A 23,629-nucleotide genomic window follows, 5' to 3' on the forward strand; every position below is an offset into this window, starting at 1 on the left:
GGCGCGGAACCCACACTCACCCCCACTGCGCCTGCCTCCCTCCTCCACGGCTCCTCGACAGGCTCACTCCAGCCCATCCCAGTTCTCCCACCGGCGATAAAACTTTCAGCACTACACACAAACTGAATCCGGATGGTCCGTAGCGCACCCCGACATGCTGAGCACGCAGCTGCGTATGTGTGATCATTACGGAAAACTCGAGTTCGCTGATCAGCGAGAACATTACAAACACCTGACGGCCTGCACACCCACTTTTGGTAAGCGGCGACGCGTCGTGGGATGCAAGCAGCGAGGCTTCTAGAACCCGCAGCGTGTTCACGGTATTTCCTTCCGTTCGTTTCGGTTTACAAATGTAGCTGTTCTTAATGTTTGATAGTTGATTCACATAATGTGGGAAATGTGCATAGACATAACATTTACCAAAGACTGAAAATGACTGCAACCTACGACTTTCAGACATATATTTATGTAAGGGTAACACTCATCTCACAGTACTTCCTGCAAACGTGACGTCACTTTGATGTCATATGCAATATCGAATTCATCGTAGACTGTGCCACTAACAATCGATTTGGCAGGCGCCAAATTCATCTGGCATATTAAGCTGTTTTGCATTACTACTTTCAGTGTGACGTTTCAAAGCAACACCACATTGAAAATGTATCCTAGACACCCCGCCTCGGTTCGGCCCGGCCGCCGTGGCGGTCGGGCTTCTGCGGGGCGCGCTCTTCGCGGCAGTTCTGTTTACATTTGTGTTTGTCTTGAACCTAATTTGCCATAATGGATCCTGAAGTGCTTATGAGTAACTTGAGGTCAACTTTCACTTTCGACTGACCGCGAACAAATATTTACGAATTTCATCATTTCCTACACGAAGGTCTTGGTTTTTCTGACAAAGATGTTGTTGATATACGGTACGACTTCCTGGTTAATGCGTTTTACGTGAAACTACGAAATGAAGAAGTGCATTTTCGTGTCGTGAATCTGACGAACGGATCTGCGTCTTACACGTGAGTACCATTACATATATTTTTGCACGCTTGATCTTGCCTACGACCTTGCTCTACGACCTGCCCTTTGAAGCCGATGAGCAGCGATTTATCTCTGTAAGGCACTGTGTTTGCACCTGTGGTCTAGGACAGTCGCTTCACGGCACGTTAGCGGCACGGACGTCTTGTTTTACGTCCTCGCCGCGCAGCTCGCTCGCGGAGTCGTTTACGTGATACTGCCGTCTTAGCGCGCTATATTTCTTTCGAAAGAGAATGGTTTATGCCCACAGAAAATCGACACTGAAGATTAGGTTTGCACCTCAATATGCACGACCAAAAGCACTTGAAATCGAACAGTTTATCAGAGATGAAGATTGATTGCAACGATCTTGTTGCCATCCACCTGTCTATAGTAAGCAGTGTGATATGCGTGAAGCTGGTTAAGGAAGACATATGTGACAAAATTCTGAGTGCAACTCGAAGTGGTCTTACGTTCCGTTACTCTGATGGTCACATCGGTGACGCACACGAGGGACCTGGACTGCGGACGATGCGTGTATTTGAACCCCCTTTAGGGGTGTTTTCAGAGGTAGTGGTATCTGCATTCTGCCCATATGGAAAGCTGATTAGCCACACAGCTGAAAAGTGGGTTCAGTTCACTACATACCCGGTTCTCAGCTACTGCTGATGTTCGTCGAAATTCTCCATGACGACCCCCGACCGCGATCACCACTAGCTCCTACTACTGCCACTTTTACTTCTCCGGTAATGCCTCAGGCTGTTGCGGATGGACCGGCGCCTTTGCCTCCTTCTCCCGACACGTGCATTGGTGAGCAATCTCTGGGGCAGGGGACGGTCCTTGACTCCACGGTTATGCCTACAGATTCTTTTGTGCCTGACAATCCGGATCCCCGGGCGTATTCTGACACGTGCGGAAGCAACGGCCGCCGAAAAAACGCCGGAAACGGCGGATCACCCCGTCTGACACTTGCAGGACGCAGCCTCAAGACGATGAGGATCACACCTATCGAGATGTTCCCCCGACGGACGATCCCGTGGTGGAAGCACCAGTCTGCACCCCGTCGGAGGTACAACCATCTCTGCATGCGCCAGACGCTGTACCTATGGACGTGGAACAGCAGCTGAGCCAGCGCCGCTCTCCACCCCGACGTGACGCCGCCTTCGGGCTCCACGGGTTCTCCACTAGACGCACAACATAACCGCACCTTTGCGTGGTCTGACGACGTAGACGTAGACGACCGTTGAGCGAATGCTGCTGCTCCAAACCACGACTGCTAGTCGACAGGCTTACTGGACGGGGGTGTGCAGCCTACAGGGACGACGCTCCTGTTCGCTGCTGCCCTTCGTGCCTCCACGAGCGTCCCAGTAGTCCCAGTGGCACGACGAGCTTACAGGATTGTCAACACAACTGGCACCCATGTCAAAGTACAACTGCTCCGTGAAATGTTTGGGGCGCCAGACCTCGACGTTGCCTTTCTGCAGGAAGTACGCCTGGCGACGTTTTCTAATATCTATGGCTATGTTTCCTACCTCGAGCCGAGTGCTGACGGTGCAAGTGGGACAGCAGTTCTTTTAAAGGAAGGCATTGAGGTAGACGAAGTGATTTACCTGCTGTGACTTTCCACGGTATCCGAATCATCAATGTTTACGCTCCCTCGGGAACGGTCGCGATTCTCTTCAGAACAGGTCGTTCCCTTGTTTCTAGGCCGCTACGACAATATTATTCTTGGCGGCGACTTCAATTGTGTGTTATCCCAGAAGGACCACCATCCCCATTTCACCACATGCCAGGAACTCTAGCTGCTCGTGCATGAACCTCACCGATACTTGGAACCGAGTGCATGGTGATCGACCTGTGTATACGTACGTCACCAGCCATTCAGCAAGTCGTGTTGACGGTGTCTACGTTTCCCAAGGAATCGTAACCGCCACGCTTGACGCTGAGTTAAGGCCTACCGCCTGCACCGATCATATCGTCTACATTTGCACTGTTTCCCTCCAGAGGGATAAGGTGTGGCGCGGTCGAGGCCTGGGGAAGCTGAATGTCGCCCATCTCAAGGATCAGGAATGCAGGTAGATCGAAAAAACGACGTTTAACAACTGTGTGAGACGCCTTCCAGAGTGTTCTTCAACACTCCGGCTGTGGGTCGACTACACAGAGCCTGCTGTACGTCGTTCGATGATGAATTACGGTCGCGGCAAAATGCTGTGCCAACGACATGGAGTGGAATACTATTTCACAATGCTCCGGGAACTCTCAAACCGTGCCCTCTCTGTTCAACGACAGGTTGAAATTCAACGGATTACGGCGAAAATAATTTCTCTTATGTGTCACCACCTTGAAAGCACAATAGTACGCGCAAGATGTAACGGTTCTGTACTAGGAGAACCCCCGTCCATGCGTCATATTATCCTAGAGAAGCAGCGGTGTCTGAGAAAGCTGGTCAACGCCCTCGACATGCCAGATGGTCTTCGATTGACGTCCGAGAATGACAGTTCTATGCAGCAGAGGACAGTACATGGCGATAACGTCTCATGTCCGCCGTTCCTTTACAGGTACCCTCGACGGGTCTCCTGCGGAGAGCCTCATAGCGACAATTACGGCTGATGACGTCGCTGATGCCCTTCATAAGGGTGCAGTGGACAAAGCCGCAGGTCCCGGCGGGTTTCCGCTGCTGTTTTGCCGCACATTCCACGATATCGTGGGCTCACGCTGGACTGCCATGTATGAAGAACTGATGGACCCTGACCTTCCCCTCCCACCCGATTTCGTAGAAGGCTCGCTTATCCCGGTCCCCAAGCCATCGGGAGGTCGGGGAGTAGGACATAATTAGCCGTTGACCGTGTTAAATTGTTTTTTTTATTCGGATTCTTGCCGCTCGCCTTCGGTGCGTCATCCCTCAAGTCGTCTTTCTGGCTCAGACGTGCTCTGGAGGTGGCAGTAACATTCAGACGCCACTCAGCGATTACTGTGACGTCACAGCCCTGGCCACGACCTGCCGCAGTCGCGGTGTCTTAGTGGACTTCCAACACACCTTTGATAGAGTGTGTCACGACTTTCTAGAAAACGAACTCCGACGGATGGCCTTTCCGCACAGAATTATAAACATCGTCTTGCGGCTCCTCCGAGATGACACGTCGCGAGTGCCGCTCAATGGCCGTGTGGCGGGCCCTATTAGTGTCATGCGGTCGGTCTGTCAAGGACGTCCGCTGTCGATGCTGCTATTCGCCATCGCCCTTGAGCCACTGTTACACGGTTTAAGGAGCCGGCTGACAGGAATAACGGGGGGGGGGGGGGGGGGAATGCTTTCATCTGCCGCGCCTACACAGATGGCGTGGTGTTCTTGCTTCTATCGGAGGATGAAGTGCGAGAAGCACTGGCATGGATCAACCAGTACGGGACTGCTGCGGGCAGCCGTGCGAACCTGACGAAATCTAGTGCTCTGTTCGTCGGTAGAGGTCTTCCAGCAGAGAGTGTGGCTCCATTGCCATTAGTGGACAAGCTCAAATGTTTGGGGATCACCTTCAAGCGTGATACAGCGCACGATCTCATTTAACTATAAACGCCTGCTTCATCCGCACAAACGTTCGTGGCAACCTCCTGAGATCATTGGCCGTGTTACAAAGGGTCGATTTTGTGACCACTCATGTAGTCTCGCGACTGCCCCATTTAGCACGGATTTTACCGATGCCAAAGGCAATGGCACACAGACTTGAGATGGCGGTCGGCTGCTCTGTGAGCGCGGCTCTTATCCTCAAAGTCCGCTGCGACACGCTGACACTTCCTCCTCGAGATGGCCGTCTCGGCCTTGTCGACGTCCAAGCGAGAGCAGCTGCCCCTTATGTGAGTACGATGGTTAAATCGTGGACCCGCCGCCAAACCAGATTATCGGGAAGCGTGAGTGACGAACTGCCCCTCCCTCTCGAGTGGCACCCGTTGCAGTAGCCCGTATTTCTTCCTCTCTCTCACATGTCAGGACCTTTTTCATCGAATTCAGTTATGTCCATGCCGACTTGCCTAGTACCAGTAAATCTACGACACGTGATGTTTACCCCCTAATGATGAGAAATCATGCTCGTAATGTTGTGGAAAGTCGATATCCTACGATCGCATGGCCCGTGGTTTGGCGTTCTGTGCTCCATGGGCTCCTCGACACGAGCGCTCATGCGACCTTGTATCTGGTCGTTAATGGAAAATACAGCAATGATGGAAATAAAAGAAAGGTTCAGGAGTGGGATTTAAATTCGAGGTGAAAGGATATCAATAATACGATTCGCTGATGACACTGATATCCTGAGTGAAAGTAAAGAAGAATTACATGATCTGATGAACGGATATAACAGTCTAACAAGTACAGAATATAGATTGAGAGTAAATCGAAGAATGACTAAAGTAATGAGAAGTAGCACAAATGAGAACAGCGAGAAACTTAACATCAGGATTCATGGACACGAAGTAGATGAATTTAAGGCAACAAAATAACGAGTGAGGGTCGGAGCAAGGAGGGCATCAAAAGCAGACTAGTGAAACGTCCCCTTAGAACAATTTATACAAGACTGTGCTGAAACTGACACACAATATTTTTAGCGCAACGCAATCTATCAAAAATCCCTGCAAAAGAATGGCCCTGAGTAACATTAAACTATACCTTTCAGAAATCACTTACCTCACAAAAATCTTCGTTGCTCGAACTACTGCAATACAGCGAGCGCCACTACTGCCAGCTAAATAAAAGATTCAAAGTACGGAAGGCACTAACTACTGATAGAGATAGTTAGCAAATGAAAGATATTAATAGAGAACAAACAATGTATTTACCTTACTATTCATAATTGACATCCAGTCTTACAGATTATCAAAACTCCGCCATCTCTCTCCCCACATCCACCACTGCTGGCGGCTCACCTCCAACTGCGCAACGCTACGCGCTGTTAACATTCAGCTGCCCCTCTACAATGGTAGACAACAATGCAAACTAGCCACAGACTGCACACAGCACAGCCAGTGATTTTCGTACAGAGCGCTACGTAACGTTGCCAATAAGAAACATAAACTGCCTACTTACATTAAAGAAAGCATAAACAGCCTACTTACATAGAGAAAACATAAACAGCCTACTTACACTAGCACCGGCAGAAAGGGTATTCCTGGCCAACAGAAGCCATAGTATGAAACATAGGCCTTAATTTGAGGAAGAAATTTCTCAGAATATACTTTTGGAGCACAGCATGGTATGGTAGTGAAACATGGACTGTGGGAAAACCGGACCAGAAGAGAATAGAAGCATTTGAGACGTAGACCTACAGGTGAAGTTTAAAAATTAAATGGACTGATGAGGTAAGGATGAGGAGGTTCTTCGTAGAATTACATAGGAAAATAATATGTGGAAATTTGGAAATTTGTCGTAAGGTCTTAGGGGACCAAACTGCTGAGGTCATCGGTCCCTAAGCTACCACACCGCTTAATCTAACTTAAACTAACCTACGCTAAAGACGACACACACACACACACACACACACACACACACACACACACACACACACACACACACACACTTATGTTCGACGGAGGATTCGAGCCTCCGATGGGGGAAGCCGCGCGCGCAGTGAATATGTGGAAAACACTGACAGACGGGAGGGACAGGATGATACAGCATCTGTTAAGACATCATGGAACGACTTCCACGGTACTAGAGGGAGCTGTGGAGGGCAAGAACTGTAGAGGAAGACATATATTGGAATACATCCAACGAATAATTGAGGACGTAGGTTGCAAGTGCCACTATGAGATGAAGAGGTTGGCACAGGTGAGGAATTCGTTGTGGGCCGCATCAAACCAGTCAGAACATTGATGACTCATTCCTTTCGCCTGCTTCATTTGCTGCATTTTCTCCTTTCATCAGTAATATTCAATATTTCTTGTCTTATCCAAGGGTTTCTACTAGGCCTTCACTTTTTACTATTTGATCTTCAGCTGCCTTCACTACTTCATCTCTTAGAGCTGCGCATTCGTCTTGTACAGTATCCATATCCCCTGTCCTAATCAACCGTTGCCTAACGCTCACTCAGCAACCTATGCTTCTTTCGACTTATCCACGTCTCACCTCCTTAGTGTCCTACGTTTTGCACTTTCTTCAGTTTTAATCTGCAGCTCATAGCCAATAAATTGTGGTCAGAGCCCCCATCAGCCCCTGGAAATGTCTTACAATTTAAAACCTGGTTCCTAAATCTCTGTCTATGTGATTAGTGTGAAACCTTCGAGTGTCTGCAGGACTATTAGGACTCTTGCACATATACAGTCTTCTTTTATAAATCAAGCGCTAGCCATTATGTGCAAAATTCTACCAGGTGGCTTCGTCTTTCATTCCTTTCCCTCAGTCGACATTCACCCACTGTTTTTCTTATCTTCCTTTTCCTACTATCGAATTATACTCTTCCTCCGCCGCCTTCCCCCCCCCCCCCCCGCCTCAATTATTAAATGTTCGTCTCCCTCAACAATCTGAATGATTTTTTTCATATCACGTTACATTTCTTCAATCTCGTCAACATCTGTAGAGCTAATTGCCATATAAACTTGTGCTACTGTGGCGAATGTGGGCTTCGCGTCTTTCTTGGCTACGATAGTTCGTTCGCTATGCTATTCAAAAGGAGCTTACCCGCATTCCTATTTTTTTTTTTCATTGTTAAACTCACTGCTGTATTGCGCGTATTTAATGTTGTATTTATGAGCGTGTGCTAACCAGACCAGAATTCCTGTTCTTCCTGCCACAGAACTTCCCTACTTCCCACTACATCTAACTTCAACCAATTCATTACCTTTTTTAAAATTTCTAACCTACCTGCCCTATTAAGGAAGCTGACATTCACTCTCCGATCCATTGAATGCCAGTTTTGTTTCTCCTGATGACGGCATTCTCCTGAGTAGGTCCCGCCCGGAGTCCGAATGGGGAAGTATTTTACCTCTGGAATATTTTACGCAAGAGGATGCCATCATTTTGTAACCATAGAGTACGGATGCATGTGCCCGGGAGAAATCACGGCTAGGCGCTACCGTCTGGAACCACGCGACCGCTACGGTCGCAGATTCGAATCCTGCCTCGGGCATGGATGTGTGTGATGTCCGTAGGTTAGTTAGTTCTAAGTTCTAGGGGACTAATGTCCTCAGGAGTTGAGTCCCATAGTGCTCAGAGCCATTTGAACCATTTTTTTGAAAAATTACGGCTATAGTTTCCCCTTACTTTCAGCCTTTCGCAGTACCAGGGCAGCTAGGCCAATTTGGAGGATGTCATAAGGCCAGATCAGTAAATCATCCAGCCTGCTACCCTTCTACCGCTGAAAATGCTGCTGTCTCTCTTCGGAAACCACAGGTTTCTGTGGCCACTCCGTTGTGGCTGCAGCTACTGTACGGCTAGGTTTGCGTGTGTCGCTGAGGTACGCAAGCCTCCCTACTAATGACGAAGTACACGGTACACAATAGAGATTTTCGCCACTGTAATTTCTTTAATAAATCAGTCATTAGAGCAGTCTCGAAATATGTTTGTTACGGAATAGATTACAGAATGATCTTACTCGCTATCGCTTGCTGTGCTAGAATCTGTTCCGGATGGTATTTGTTGTGGAAGCAACTGGAAAACAAAAGTCGTAGAGCATCACTGACGCCTTACAGGCACCCAGATTTTTGAGAAGCGATACTGAAAAACAAAGTTCTTTTAACTTAAGAGAAATTGTTCTTTCTTCGATCATGTTCGATGCATAGCACACGTGTTTGATCATTCTTGCGAAGTTGAATAATGTATTTTTATGGAACCTTTCTTCAAAGTCATTTCTCTGTTTGTGTTTAGCAAGTCGGAAGTATTTTGATATTTTTTGTGAAAATTTTAACCTGTTTATAAAAGTAAGCATCACAGGGTTGGCAAATCCGTAACGCCAATACGTGTACCTGAGCCGCTGATGCATGTTCGCAAGCTCGAAATGTGATGAACGTTACGGATTTGGAGGTACGCATAAAACTTCTACACCGTTCTTCCCGGAAACTGGGGCCGTCGCACGGAAAGCTGTCAGCCAGGTAGTCGGGACAGGTCCCTCTGCAACGTACCGAAACTGAGTATTTCGTCCGTAAGGGACGGCCTTATGAGAGTTGAGATTGTTGGTAAATACAAATAAATACAATAAATGCGAATACAAATAAAACAGTTTCTGTGTCAGCCACTTGTCTGTTGTGCCACTACACGCTTTGATGTTTCACACCATCGTCTTCAGATGGAGAACGGTCTTTTTAGACGGCTGATGTCGGTAAAGCGTACAGGTGGTTTTTCAAATTCGCAAAATAACCTGCACTGCCCTCGGTCTGCAACTATGAAAATACTTGTGTACTCTCCACCAATATCAGCCACGTAAATAAACAATTCTCCACCTGAAGATGGTGGTGTGGACCGTCGAAACGCGTGACTGACGCAGAGACAGACAGGTGTGGCGGTCCCTGGTGCGGGCGACGTGTGCGCTGGCGCCCGGCAGGTGCCGCTCTGTGCAGGGTGCAGGGTGCAGGGTGCAGCACCGCCCTGCCACACCGGCCCTCGCTTTCAATTTCCGGCCAGCGATCGGCGTCGCGGGCGCGCCCATTTCCCACGCGGCCTCCGTGCCGGAAAATTGTCCAATTGTCCGCCGCTTTCCCCATCGCATTTTTGTTTATTCCCTCTTCCACCGGTGAGCACCACAAAATCGCAGGCGATTGGAATCTGCAGTGGCTAGTCGGTTATTGAAACGCGGTGCACTTTGTTTTATTACGTTTACCCCGTTCTCGGTTACGGAGCGCAACTACGAGCCGTAGTAACGGGGCTTTCTAAAACGCGTGCCGGCCGCGCACGCTCTCCCAGCGAGAATGCGCTTCAGAGCAGAAGTCTGCTTAGTAAAGGGGGACTGCTGCTGCGTTTTGCGCATGTCCTTAATTTTATAAATGTGCCGGATTTGAACGGAGGAAGGAATATTAGTGTCTGAGACACCGTCGGCGGCGACTTCAGAGGGACACAGCAGGGGTGAGGGTAGAAGAGGATCTGCAGCGAAAGGGCAGTTTTCCGTTAAAACGTATCGCTCTCGAGGCGGCCGGGAAACCTGCAGAAAGGCCAGAACTTGGCGGCCGGACGAGCTGCTTAACCCACAAGTGTCCCACTACTGCACCAGGTCACGTTCATTAATTACAAACTCTTCAAAATAAAACTGACAAGCAAAAAGTATTTCACGCACCATCAGAAAGGCAACCTAACATCCAGGACCGACATGTACGTGGAATTGTGCCTCTTAAGGCTAGTGAAATATTTTTTTCCGGTTCAGCTTTATTTTGACCACCTGTGTAACATAATTGCTCTAGAGTGGCATAGTTTAAGATCGATAATGAGTAATGGCATTAGGTGTGTAAGATACAGTCATCTATTTTGTCCAAAACGTGTTTGGACCGCAACTATTAAATTCAGTTACCCTTTACATTACGTTATCATTAACAACGCATAGCCCGTACACCGTATAAATGTAAGTAGTTAGTCAGTGCGCCTCATTGAAATTATATACACTCCTCGAAATGGAAAAAAGAACACATTGACACCGGTGTGTCAGACCCACCATACTTGCTCCGGACACTGCGAGAGGGCTGTACAAGCAATGATCACACGCACGGCACAGCGGACGCACCAGGAACCGCGGTGTTGGCCGTCGAATGGCGCTAGCTGCGCAGCATCTGTGCACCGCCGCCGTCAGTGTCAGCCAGTTTGCCGTGGCATACGGAGCTCCATCGCAGTCTTTAACACTGGTAGCATGCCGCGACAGCGTGGACGTGAACCGTATGTGCAGTTGACGGACTTTGAGCGAGGGCGTATAGTGGGCATGCGGGAGGCCGGGTGGACGTACGGCCGAATTGCTCAACACGTGGGGCGTGAGGTCTCCACAGGACATCGATGTTGTCGCCAGTGGTCGGCGGAATGTGCACGTGCCCGTCGACCTGGGACCGGACCGCAGCGACGCACGGATGCACGCCAAGACCGTAGGATCCTACGCAGTGCCGTAGGGGACCGCACCGCCACTTCCCAGCAAATTAGGGACACTGTTGCTCCTGGGGTATCGGCGAGGACCATTCGCAACCGTCTCCATGAAGCTGGGCTACGGTCCCGCACACCGTTAGGCCGTCTTCCGCTCACGCCCCAACATCGTGCAACCCGCCTCCAGTGGTGTCGCGACAGGCGTGAATGGAGGGACGAATGGAGACGTGTCGTCTTCAGCGATGAGAGTCGCTTCTGCCTTGGTGCCAATGATGGTCGTATGCGTGTTTGGCGCCGTGCAGGTGAGCGCCACAATCAGGACTGCATACGACCGAGGCACACAGGGCCAACACCCGGCATCATGGTGTGGGGAGCGATCTCCTACACTGGCCGTACACCACTGGTGATCGTCGAGGGGACACTGAATAGTGCGCGGTACATCCAAACCGTCATCGAACCCATCGTTCTACCATTCCTAGACCGGCAAGGGAACTTGCTGTTCCAACAGGACAGTGCACGTCCGCATGTATCCCGTGCCACCCAACGTGCTCTAGAAGGTGTAAGTCAACTACCCTGGCCAGCAAGATCTCCGGATCTGTCCCCCATTGAGCATGTTTGGGACTGGATGAAGCGTCGTCTCATGCGGTCTGCACGTCCAGCACGAACGCTGGTCCAACTGAGGCGCCAGGTGGAAATGGCATGGCAAGCCGTTCCACAGGACTACATCCAGCATCTCTACGATCGTCTCCATGGGAGAATAGCAGCCTGCATTGCTGCGAAAGGTGGATATACACTGTACTAGTGCCGACATTGTGCATGCTCTGTTGCCTGTGTCTATGTGCCTGTGGTTCTGTCAGTGTGATCATGTGATGTATCTGACCCCAGGAATGTGTCAATAAAGTTTCCCCTTCCTGGGACAATGAATTCACGGTGTTCTTATTTCAATTTCCAGGAGTGTATATATGACTGTGTATATGTATATATGACGAAGAAAACGTCCTAACATTCGTGAATACATTTGTCTAGGTTACATTACTAAGTGATTACCATTGGAAGATCAAAAATGGTTCAAATGGCTCTAAGCACTATGGGACTCGACTGCTGAGGTCATTAGTCCCCTAGAACTTAGAACTAGTTAAACCTAACTAACCTAAGGACATCACAAACATCCATGCCCGAGGCAGGATGCGAACCTGCGACCGTAGCGGTCTTGCTGTTCCAGACTGCAGCGCCTTTAACCGCACGGACACTTCGGCCGGCCATTGGAAGATCACAGGTTAATGTAGGCACGGGATAAGCCATTGAAATGTGAAAATGCTGGTACATCAATAACCGATATAACTGCCAGAGTGTTGAATGCAACCATAAATCTGCATGCACTGTGTTGTACAGGTTACGGACTGCCACGAGTGTTGCACTTGACCAGTCAACACAGGAACGGTTAATGCTGTTTGTGGATGGATGTTGTCGTCCGATGAAGTCCCACATGTGCTTAACTGGAGACAGATCTGAAGATCGATCAAGCAAAGGCAACATGTAGAGCATGTTGCATTACAACAACGCTATATGGGCGAGTTTAATCCTGTTGGAAAACACTCCATGGGATACTGTTAATATATGGCAACACTATTGGTCGAATCATTAGACGTAAAAATTTTCGGTCAGGGTGCGTGGAATAACCGAGGAGTGCTCCTGCTGTCATGCGAAATCGCACTCCAGACCTTAACTCTGTGTGCAGGTCCAGTGTGTGTGGGCCGCAGACTGACTGTTTGCTCGCCCCCGAAAGGCCTCCTCCTCACCAACACGCAGGCATCACCAGCTTTCATCGGGAAACACAACAGACCTCTACCCTGACCTGCAGTGAGCGAGACTGGCACCAAGTGGCGGTGGTTTGGGGTCGGTGCAATGTGCGCTATAGGGCGTGTGGTTCGGAGCTATCCCGGAAGTAATCCATATGTAACAGTCCGTGTCACTGTGGTGCAAAGTACTGCTCAAATTCCTACTGCAGATGCAGGACGATTCACCAGAGCCCTACGCTAAACACGATGGTCTTCCTCCTCGGTAGCGTCACGTGGCCATCTGGAGCACAGTCTTCTTGCGACTGTTCATTCTCGTGACCACCGGTATGTTTATGCCAAGTTTTTTTACAATATCGCGGAGGAAATATCCACCTTCTCGTAGCCCTATTACACGATCTAGTTCAAACTCAGTGAGGTATTGATAGTGGCGTCTTTGTCGTCTTAAAGACACCCTTGACTAACGTGAACTCGTCGCGTCCAACGGTAACGAAGGCTCACAACCGTTATAACGTGTCTTTAAAGGAAACGTGATCTGCGTACCCATAGTGGCGGCACGAGCGATACTCGTATGGGATTGGTACGAAATTTGAGTAGACACCACCTTTGAGGTACAACACACGTTATGTCGCACAACTCCTTTTTGGTGTTGGCACTTTTTTGTCGTTATTATACACGTATCTCCCAATAGCTAAAATTTACAGTCCAGGAGTGTGCGCGTTACACGGATGAAAATTTGCCAGAGCGTTTATGGTGGCTGTGACCGCGTGCCGTCCAGCGACCTGCCGGTCCCTTCGCTCGACGCAGAACTGAAACGCGACCTCCGAGCAGCGGCCGAGTGCGCCTCTCCACCCTCAACTCCAGCGGCAAAGTGCCACCTGACAAGTTTTCCGTGCACCTGATCGTCCAGCTCGCCAATCGCATTACATAAATACAATAAATACATAGTGAACTCCTTCACCAGCCTAAGAAGACTGTGCACGTCTGTCGTGAGAGCTTCTATCAGAAGGTATTCTTTCGTTATGGTGAGGTGCATCTCGTCTTGACGATACGTTGTGTTGTAGACGACGGCATTGAAACAAAGCTAGAAGCAAAGTTGCTGTATTTTACTTATATTTTTGAGACACATGTTGCTAACCTGTGGGTAGCTTTGTCATGCACGTCTTCGACACGTTTCTACAAGTGAGACGCCATTAGACTTATGGGGCAGGTGGGCAAAAGTATTGAAAAAAAAACACATCAGAAAAGGAGGCCTATTACATTCACGAAACGCGTTGGCATTCAAAATAGCTTCCAGTCTTCTCGGAACGGATAAGTATTCGTCCCGTATCGTCTTCGAGACAGTCTCACACCATTCTTCCTGCAAAATAGTGTCAAGTGCAAGTAAGGAAGATGGTGGTGGCCAGCGACCGCAAAGGCTCACATGTCGTGACTGTGATCGCTCGGCCAGATGAGACGGTTCGTACTCGTGCCCACAGAACCGGTTCTAGAAGACGTGCGCTGTGTCACTGAACACAGCGTCGTCATCGGAAAACAAATATTGTTCCGTGGGATGGGCCCGATCAGGCAAAACGGTCACACAATCCTCCGCAATAGTGCGACCTCGCAGGGGCCTCACGTTACGGCTGCCCAAATCGTGACCCAAGTCCCCCCTGTCTGACGTGTCACTCCTTGCAGCAAACAGTCTCCATCGTAGGCTCGGGACGGCTCGTGTCACACGTAAACTCGGCCACGCCTCAGAGACCGTGTGAAACAAAGTTCGTCGGACCAAATGCCTTTCTTTCACTGCTCCGCAGTCCCACTTCTACGGCATCCGCACCACGTTTCCCTGCATCACTGACGAGTGGTTTTGTTATTCTAGCTCGCCACGCGACTCCCTGCTTACGGAGCTCCATTCGTGTCGTCATGTAGCTGACAAGTTTCGTGAGCGAAACAGCGACTTTCGCTGCTGCCGTCACTTTTCAGTACCCGCCTGTTACGATCACTCGACACACAGATTTGTCCCTCTCGTGCGTTAGCGGTCGATGTTTTTCTGCTTTCACTATGTGCGCTCTAGTCTTTCGCCACGACCCCTGTCAAAACACAGTCTCTCGCCTGTGGAAGCACTCAGTGCGCGAGAAACGACGGTTCTCCCGGGTTCCCATTGGCGCGGTCACAGTTGCACAGAACACTGTTGTGATCACGCGTGTCGCTTGCGACGTCTCGAGGGCACTGCACACGTGCCGCTCGTGGTCAGACACTGGGCAGCGAGCGGCAGTCCCGGCCAGCACCTGCACGTAGGTCGGGGCGTGCGTTTCTCGCGGTGCCTGCGTATCTCTGTCCGGCCCGCCTGCAGCGTGGAGGGCGCGCCGGTGTGTCTGTAGCACGGGGAGAGAATGGCAGTGGCGCAAACTTTTATTCTGTTTCGTAATAGAAAACGTGGGAAAATTGTTGTAGTTTGGTAGTGGCAGCTACCAACTTTGCGACCCTTATTTTCTTCTATAATGTAATCATCTTGCTTTTACCTACTTTTTCGAAAGTATATTACTGTTACAATAATTACAGAATAATAGCCGGGCTCGGGAAATTTGCTTCCTGAAAACCAGGGAGAAAATGAACAGAAGTGGTTCAGCTACTAATATAGAAAAGACATCTTTTGTTAAAGTTCAATTATGTATTTAGAAATATACGGCAGTGACAATTTTGTGACTTGGCAAGACCGCCAAGCCACTATGACTGGTAGCCGAAAGGCACGCGTTAAGCTCACGCTGGCTGGCGTCAGGTCTGGAACAGTTAAGGAAGTTAGGCTTTAGCAAAAAAGGTCGTAGCTGTTGGAATACTTAACTTTAATCCGTAATTGGTGAACATCGGTCTGGCGGTACATGCATCACAAGATAAATAGCAAATGATAATGGCGCCTTGCTTGGTAGTAGCAAATGACGTAGCTGAAGGCTATGCTAACTATCGTCTCGGCAAATGAGAGCGTAATTTGTCAGTGAACCATCGCTAGCAAAGTCGGCTGTACAACTGGGACGAGTGCTAGGAAGTCTCTCTAGACCTGCCGTGTGGCGGCGCTCGGTCTGCAATCACTGATAGTGGCGACACGCGGGTCCGACGTATACTAGCGGACCGCGGCCGATTTAAAGGCTACCACCTAGCAATTGTGGTGTCTGGCGGTGACACCACAGACAGCATAAAACGTGCAACCTGTAACTGTATCTGCTCACTATGCAAAATTATGTGTTAGTAGTAAATAAAAATTTGAATGTTGGCTTGTTCAAAATCGTGTATCTCCAAAAGTTCTTCATCAATTGCTTGGAAATTTTTCACGTAACATTGAATGTTAATACGGACGTACTTTTAGGTAACTGATTTTTTAATGCCAGTAGAAACCAAAATTATTAATGTTGTGTAGGTGGACAAGGCACAGTCAACCAACGAATGCCAACGGGGCAGTCCCACGGCCGATCGGAGTGCGTAGCGCTAAGTCTCCGTAGTTAAAAATGGTGCATTCTCGACCTACACAACATTAGTAATTTTGGTTCCTACTGGTATCAGCTATCCAGGGTTAGAATTTCGTGACATAATTTTACAAAAATTTAAGTATTACATATATTGGAAAATTGGGTAAATAAAAACACGCTCGAATACCAGTGCGGAATTGGCTCAAAATTTCAAAGCAATCGGTAAAAAACTTGCAGGGATTTGCGATTAGGAACATATACATTTCCTATATAAGTACAGAAACGTTCCTTTCTTCAAAATCTCAAATCTCCGAAAGTTCTTTACGGATTTCTTTGAAATTTTGACACATCACTCAATTCGAATACTCAAGTGTTCTTATACACCTACTGCAACACCATCTCGTATATTTGTAACATAAGGGGAAACAATATAAAAATCTAAACATTGGTTTGTTCGGAATCGTTAATCTCCGAAGGTTTCCGATCGGTTGCTTTGAAATTCTGACACAACATGGGATTCTACCTCAGGCTTGTTTGTTGGTACCTAATTCTTTAATATATGTGTATTTTTAACACCTATAAAAGTATATATATGTAATATATAAAGCGAAAACATTTTTACCAAAAATCTGACAATGCGCCTTAGCGATTTGCTTTCAATTTTTATACGTTCATCTAATAATAAATACTTAGACACATGTTGAATGTGTAATAACAATATCATGAACAGAATAGTTGCTACTCACCACATAGCGGAAATGCTGAGTCGCAGATAGACCTTTGTCAAAAACAGACGACAGACTGGCACATGCACACACACATGTTCTCACTCTGCGTGATTGTGTGTGAGTGTGCGCGCGCGCGTCTGTCGTCTATTTTTGACAAAGGCCTTGTTGGCCGAAAGCTTACTTTGTGACAGTCTTTTTTGTTGTCCTATCCGCGACTCAGTACGTCCGCTATATGGTGAGTAGCAACTATCCTTTCCATAATATATAATAATATATATACAGCGTGTTTCGCTAAATGTGTTTGCCTCTGTAAGTTACGAAGTAATAGGCGACGGAAATATTTATTGCGGTAGGTCACCATAAGAAACGTTACACTGTCTGCCGAGTTATGAAGATAGTTTATTGTGTTATTATCCAAAGACTTACAGCAAAATGATACAGTCTTTTAAATGGAACAATAGTTGTTTCTATCATGCACAGGAATCAGTTACACCAGCTGTAAATACATCAATTTAAATTACATTCCTATCACTTTTAGTGTGGAAGCTACAACTCTTCAAAGTTTCAGGGCACAGATACCACACGCTGTACATAATACATCGCTGCGTGGTGGGTGATGGATGTTCTGGCGATGGGAAGTTGATTTATATGAGATGTTCAAACGTGTGTTCCTGAATGCACAATGCAATACGCCCTCTAAAGGATCTGCGGACGAGATGTCACCGGTGTCACGGAACAACATGCGTCCTCGATGCGCCGTTTTAGATCATATGGGGACTTGGGCTCAGCGACGTAAACACGATCCTTTAGATACCCCCACAAAAAAAAAAAATCTAATGGTGTTAAATCGGGCGACCTTGCGGGCCATGAATGAGAACCATGGGGCCCCAACCGCCTTCCTGCTGTTGTTTAGTTCCTGCACAACAGCACGCGCAGAATGGGCTGCATGATCATGCTGCTGCATCCACATTTGGACCCTGGAGAGAAAAAAAAAAAAAGAAAAAGGCTGTGTGCACTATGGGTCTTAACATCTGGGGTCATCAGTCCCCAAGATTTAGAACTAATTAAACCTAACCAACCTAAGGACATTACACACATCCATCCCCGCGTCAGGATTCGAACCTGCGACCGAGCAGCAGCGCGGTTCTGGACTGAAGCGCCTAGAACCGCTCTGCCACAGCGGCCGGCTATGGACTCTCGCGTAGACACACATGTTCAAGGAGACCACCCAAACCGTCGACTTTAAACGCGCGATATAGCTCACATGTCGGTGTACCTCGAAATTAGTGGAGATCGATGATTTCATCCCCAAGGATTCCACATCATTCATTAATAGATCACCTACGTTGACGGTCGTTAGGTCGTACCCACCGAGGATTGTCTTCAGCCCAGTAGTGCACATTATGGCGATTCATTGCACCATAATTTGTGAACGTAAACTCATCAGAGAACGTAAGACCTTGTAAAGACTCCAGCGTGAGCCGCCAGCGGTGGCCGAGCGGTTCTAAGCCCTTCAGTCCGGAACCGCGCGACTGCTACGCTCGCAGGTTCGAATCCTGCCTTGGGCACGGATGTGTGTGATGTTCTTAGGTTATAAATTTTTTAGGTTTAAGTAGTTCTAAGTTCTAGGGGACTGATGACCTCAGATGTTAAGTCCCATAGTGCTCAGAGCCATTTGACTCCATCCTGAAACTACGCGTGGCCCATTCACAGAATGTAACTCTCGCACAGAAATCGTTTCCATGCAGCTCCTGGGTCAGTGGCAGGCGGCACGTGTTAAACCTGTGGCCGTGTACTATGCGCCACACAGATGTGAGACTGACACCGGCGACTGCAGCAACGGCTCGTGAGCTGACATGAGGACCGTGGTGTACTGCAGCTAAAGCAAACACCTCCGTCTCCTCACTTCTTCCAGTTCTTCGTCTGTTACTGCGGCGCATAACAAAGCTGCCTGTTTCCCGAAGTCGTCGTTCGGCACGTAAGAACGTAGTGGCTGCCGGAGCTCTTCACCTAGGATATCTCACGGCGTACGCCATAGCTGCTTCAGTGGCATCGTGTCGGCACTCGCCGAGCATCAGCAACATGTCAACGTACTCGTTGTTAGCGTATGCCATCTTCATCCGATGTCACTAACTGTGGTATATTGAGCCCCGTTTGTTCGTGTGGTTCGAACTGTCGGGTCTACGGCAGTGTGCGGCGACAGTCGGCAGTGTAACAGCGCATCGAGCAAGCTTCTCGCTCCGTGACACCGGCGGCGTTACAACTCGGCCTCACCGCATTTAGAAGGCGCATTCCGTTATGCGCAGCGTGTGTGGTATCTGTCCCCGAAACTTTGAACGGTTGTCGCTCCCAAACTAAAAGTGATAGGAATGTAATTTAAATTGATGTATATACAGTTGGTGTTACTGATTCCACTGCATGATAGAAACAACTACTGTTCCATTTAAGAAATTGTATCTTTTTGCTGTAACTATTTAGATAATAACACAATAAACTATGTTCATAGCTCCGTAGACAGTGTAACGTTTCTTATGGTGACCTACCGCAATAAATATTCCCGTTGTCTATTACTTCGTAACTTACAGAGGCCAACACATTTAGTGAAACACCCTGTATATACATGGTGAGTCAGGAGGAAAGGTACACGCTTTGAGGGGTGACAGTATTAGTGATTCTGAACAAAAAATTTTGTATGGAAATATTTCATTGTACAATATTTTTTGAAGCAAAAGTTATGAAAATTTTGACTTCTCCGATAGGAGTAAAATGTAGGCATGTCACTGTTTTCCGAAATTCAATCCCCAATGGGGTGAAGTAGGAGGCGAAATATTTCATGAAAATATTTCATTGGGAAAGCATCTTCAAAGGTAAATCTTTGAAAACTGATGTTTGGCTTCTAGGTTAGAGATGAAAAAATACGTGTTTAACTGCTTTTGTAAGTTCAGCTCCTAAAGGAATAGGGTAAAACTGATTCACTGTCTCATCATCGTCCAGCCCAAACCGCTAAGTAGAGAAACTTGAAGTTTGGCGAGGGTGTAGATCTTATAATGTAGGCATCACTTAAGAAGGGACTTCCTAAATTAGAATCCTAAGAGAGTGAAATAGGGGAGGAAAGGCTTTTTTGAAAGTATGTCGCTATTAAGGGAATTTTGAAACCAGACCTACGAAAACTGGTATTTGGTTTCTCTGTTGTAAAATTTAAAAAAAATACGTGTTTTTGCAGTTTTGGAAATTCAGCCATTCACGGGGTAAAATAGTGGGTGAAGAAGTTTTTGAAAATAAATAATTGCTGAAGAACGACCACAGGATTTTTAAGGCTACATCTATGACAATTGCTATTTGATTTCTCCGTAAAAAAAAAGTGTTTCGGTGTTTCTGAAAATTCAACACCTAAGGGAGTGCAATATAGCATGAAAATTTTTAAGAAAATATTTCTTTACATGAAAAAATGTTAAGACTAAATTTATCAAAATTACTATTTCACTCCTCGGTTAGGCACGAAGAAATATTTGTTAGGGGAGGAGAGTCGCTGCACAGATCCCCACACAAACACAAAAACTTTGGACTGCAGCTATCAGGATCTCTTTTTCGTCAGGAGTACATTCGGAAAAGACCATGCTTATAGGGCCTTAATTAGATAGAAAAGCTGAGAGGATGTTGTGAACAACGAGAAAATGTGATTAAATAAAAAGAAAAATCTCTCCAGGCCATTCAGTGTACGCGAGCAAAGCAGCGGGCGCTACATGGGTAAGCGTTTACATGGGTAAGGATCAGTACTGGAACTATATACGACACCACCTTGGGGAACGCTAGAAATCACTTTACCTTTACTCGATGATTTTCCGTAAGTTACTACGAACTGTACCCTCTCTGACAGGAAATCACGAATCCAGTCGCATAACTGAGACGATATTCCATAAGCACGCAATTTGATTACAAGCCGCTTGTTAGATACGGTATCAAAAGCCTTCTGGAAATCTAGAAATCCAGAATCAATTTGAAATCTCTTGTCTGTAGCACTCAACACTCCTCGTGGATAAAGAACTAGTTGTATTTGACAAGAACGAAGTTTTCTAAATCCGTGTTGACTGTTTGTCAATAGACCGTTTTCTTCGAGGTAATTCATAATGTTAAAACACAATACAGGGTGTTACAAAAAGGTACGGCCAAACTTTCAGGAAACATTCCTCACACACAAAGAAAGAAAATATGTTATGTGGACATGTGTCCGGAAACGCTTACTTTCCATGTTAGAGCTCATTTTATTACTTCTCTTCTAATCACATTAATCATGGAATGGAAACACACAGCAACAGAACGTACCAGCGTGACTTCAAACACTTTGTTACAGGAAATGTTCAAAATGTCCTCCGTTAGCGAGGATACATGCATCCACCCTCCGTCGCATGGAATCCCTGATGCAGCCCTGGAGAATGGCGTATTGTATCACAGCCGTCCACAATACGAGCACGAAGAGTCTTTACATTTGGTAGCGGGGTTGCGTAGACAAGAGCTTTCAAATGCCCCCATAAATGAAAGTCAAGAGGGTTGAAGTCAGGGTGGAGGCCATGGAATTGGTCCTCCTCTACCAATCCATCGGTCGCCGAATCTGTTGTTGAGAAGCGTACGAACACTTCGACTGAAATGTGCAGGAGCTCCATCGTGCGTGAACCACATGTTGAGTCGTACTTGTAAAGGCACATGTTCTAGCAGCACAGGTAGAGTATCCCGTATGAAACCATGATAACGTGCTCCATTGAGCGTAGGTGGAAGAACATGGGGCACAATCAAGACATCACCAACAATGCCTGCCCAAACGTTCACAGAAAATCTGTGTTGATGACGTGATTGCACAATTGCGTGCGGATTCTCGTCAGCCCACACATGTTGATTGTGAAAATTTACAATTTGATCTCGTTGGAATGACGAAACTAAAATGAGCTCTAACATGGAAATTAAGCGTTTCCGGACACATGTCCACATAACATGTTTTCTTTATTTGTGTGTGAGGAATGTTTCCTGAAAGTTTGGCTGTACCTTTTTGTAACACCCTGTATATGTTCCTGAATCCTGCATCGTATCTAAATTAATGATATGGCATTGTACTTAATGGATTACTCCTCTTTCCTTTCTTGCATGATGATGTGACCTGTGCAACTTTCCATCTTCGGGTACGGATCTATCGTCGAGCGAGTGGCTGTATATGATTGTTAAGTATGGAGCTAATGCATCAGCATACTCTGAAAGGCACCTAATTGGTATACAGTCTGGGCACAAAGAGTTGCTTTAATTAGGTGATTTAGCTTCACTAATCGGAGGACATCTACCCCTAAGTTACTCATGTTGGCAGCTATTCTTGATTCGATTTCTGGAATTTTTACTTCGGATTCTTTCGTGAAGAGAGTAAGAACAGAAAATAGCAAGCCACCAGGGTTGTTCGGTGTACTACAATATTTTTTCTGTTAATGGGTATCTGGTTGATGTTCTCTACTGGTTTCTGCAATAAAAAAAGAAAAGAAAAGCGACTATGGAAGTTCAAGTTGTATTTGACGTATGTTTGAAAAAGTCGCTACACAACGAAAGAAAAACCGTAGGAAAGAAAAATTAATTAAAGTTTTCCAAGGTGAATAATTAGGTATTGAGGTATTTAAGTTAAATAAACACACAAGCACAAAAATGCTTGAATACTCTAGAAGGGACTAGAAAGTGAAAGTACAGGTTATATGTCACATATCCGCAGATAGTGTTTTAGTGCGGTGAAAGTAGACAATGCGACCTTCTGCAACATTAGTCTTGCGTACTTGACACCATTCAGCTGTTTTCTTTTTCTGCAGCCTGCAGAAAATACACACTAGTAAAGTCGGGGAGACCATAAAGGATATTGGAAATTTATAGGAGCCAGTTCCGGCACCGAGTTTACCTAATTTAGAAATAGATTTAGTTTCACCTAACACTCAGTCAAAATTACATAAATTTTACATCAGAAACGTACAAAAGTGTCTTAAGACACATTCTCCAACTGTAAGCTTCCGACTGCCACAAGGCTCCATAAAGGAACTGAGGTGGTGATGACGCATGATGTGCCTGGTGGGCCAGTGGTGAGCTTCTGCTTAAGGGATCCTGAAAACTCGCTGCGCACTCCTCTCCCACGCGTACTTTCCCCTCCAGCTACCCAGCTGTTGCTCTTCATGGTGTCCGTCACATTGTACCACCTTATGACAGCGTTGTGTAACAACAATGCTTGAAAACGATCTCATCACGACTTAGTGATGTAGGTAAAAAGTAGGTAAAAAGACGAAAGCTAGTAGAAATCCTTGGGTAACAGAACAAATATTGAATTTAATTGATGAAAGGAGAAAATATAAAAATGCAGTAAATGAAGTAGACAAAAAGGAATACAGTCTCAAAAATGAGATCGACAGGAAGTGCAAAATGGCTAAGCAGGGATGGCTAGAGGACAAATGTAAGGATGTAGAGGCTTATCTCACTAGGGGTAAGATAGATACTGCCTACAGGAAAATTAAAGAGACCTTTGGAGAAAAGAGAGCCACTTGTATGAATATCAAGAGCTCAGATGGAAACCCAGTTCTAAGCAAAGAAGGGAATGCAGAAAGGTGGAAGGAGTAG

At 46.9% G+C, this 23,629-nt stretch overlaps 1 protein-coding gene across 6 annotated transcripts in view; it reads left to right on the top strand.

The window, feature by feature from the left end:
* LOC126187518 (neurexin-1a) overlaps positions 1-23,629 on the top strand; it is a 2,258,738-nt gene that overhangs the window by 653,072 nt on the left and 1,582,037 nt on the right. The window lies entirely within an intron of this gene.

This window comes from Schistocerca cancellata, chromosome 5, assembly GCF_023864275.1.
Source record: "Schistocerca cancellata isolate TAMUIC-IGC-003103 chromosome 5, iqSchCanc2.1, whole genome shotgun sequence".
Classification (NCBI taxonomy): domain Eukaryota; kingdom Metazoa; phylum Arthropoda; class Insecta; order Orthoptera; family Acrididae; genus Schistocerca; species Schistocerca cancellata.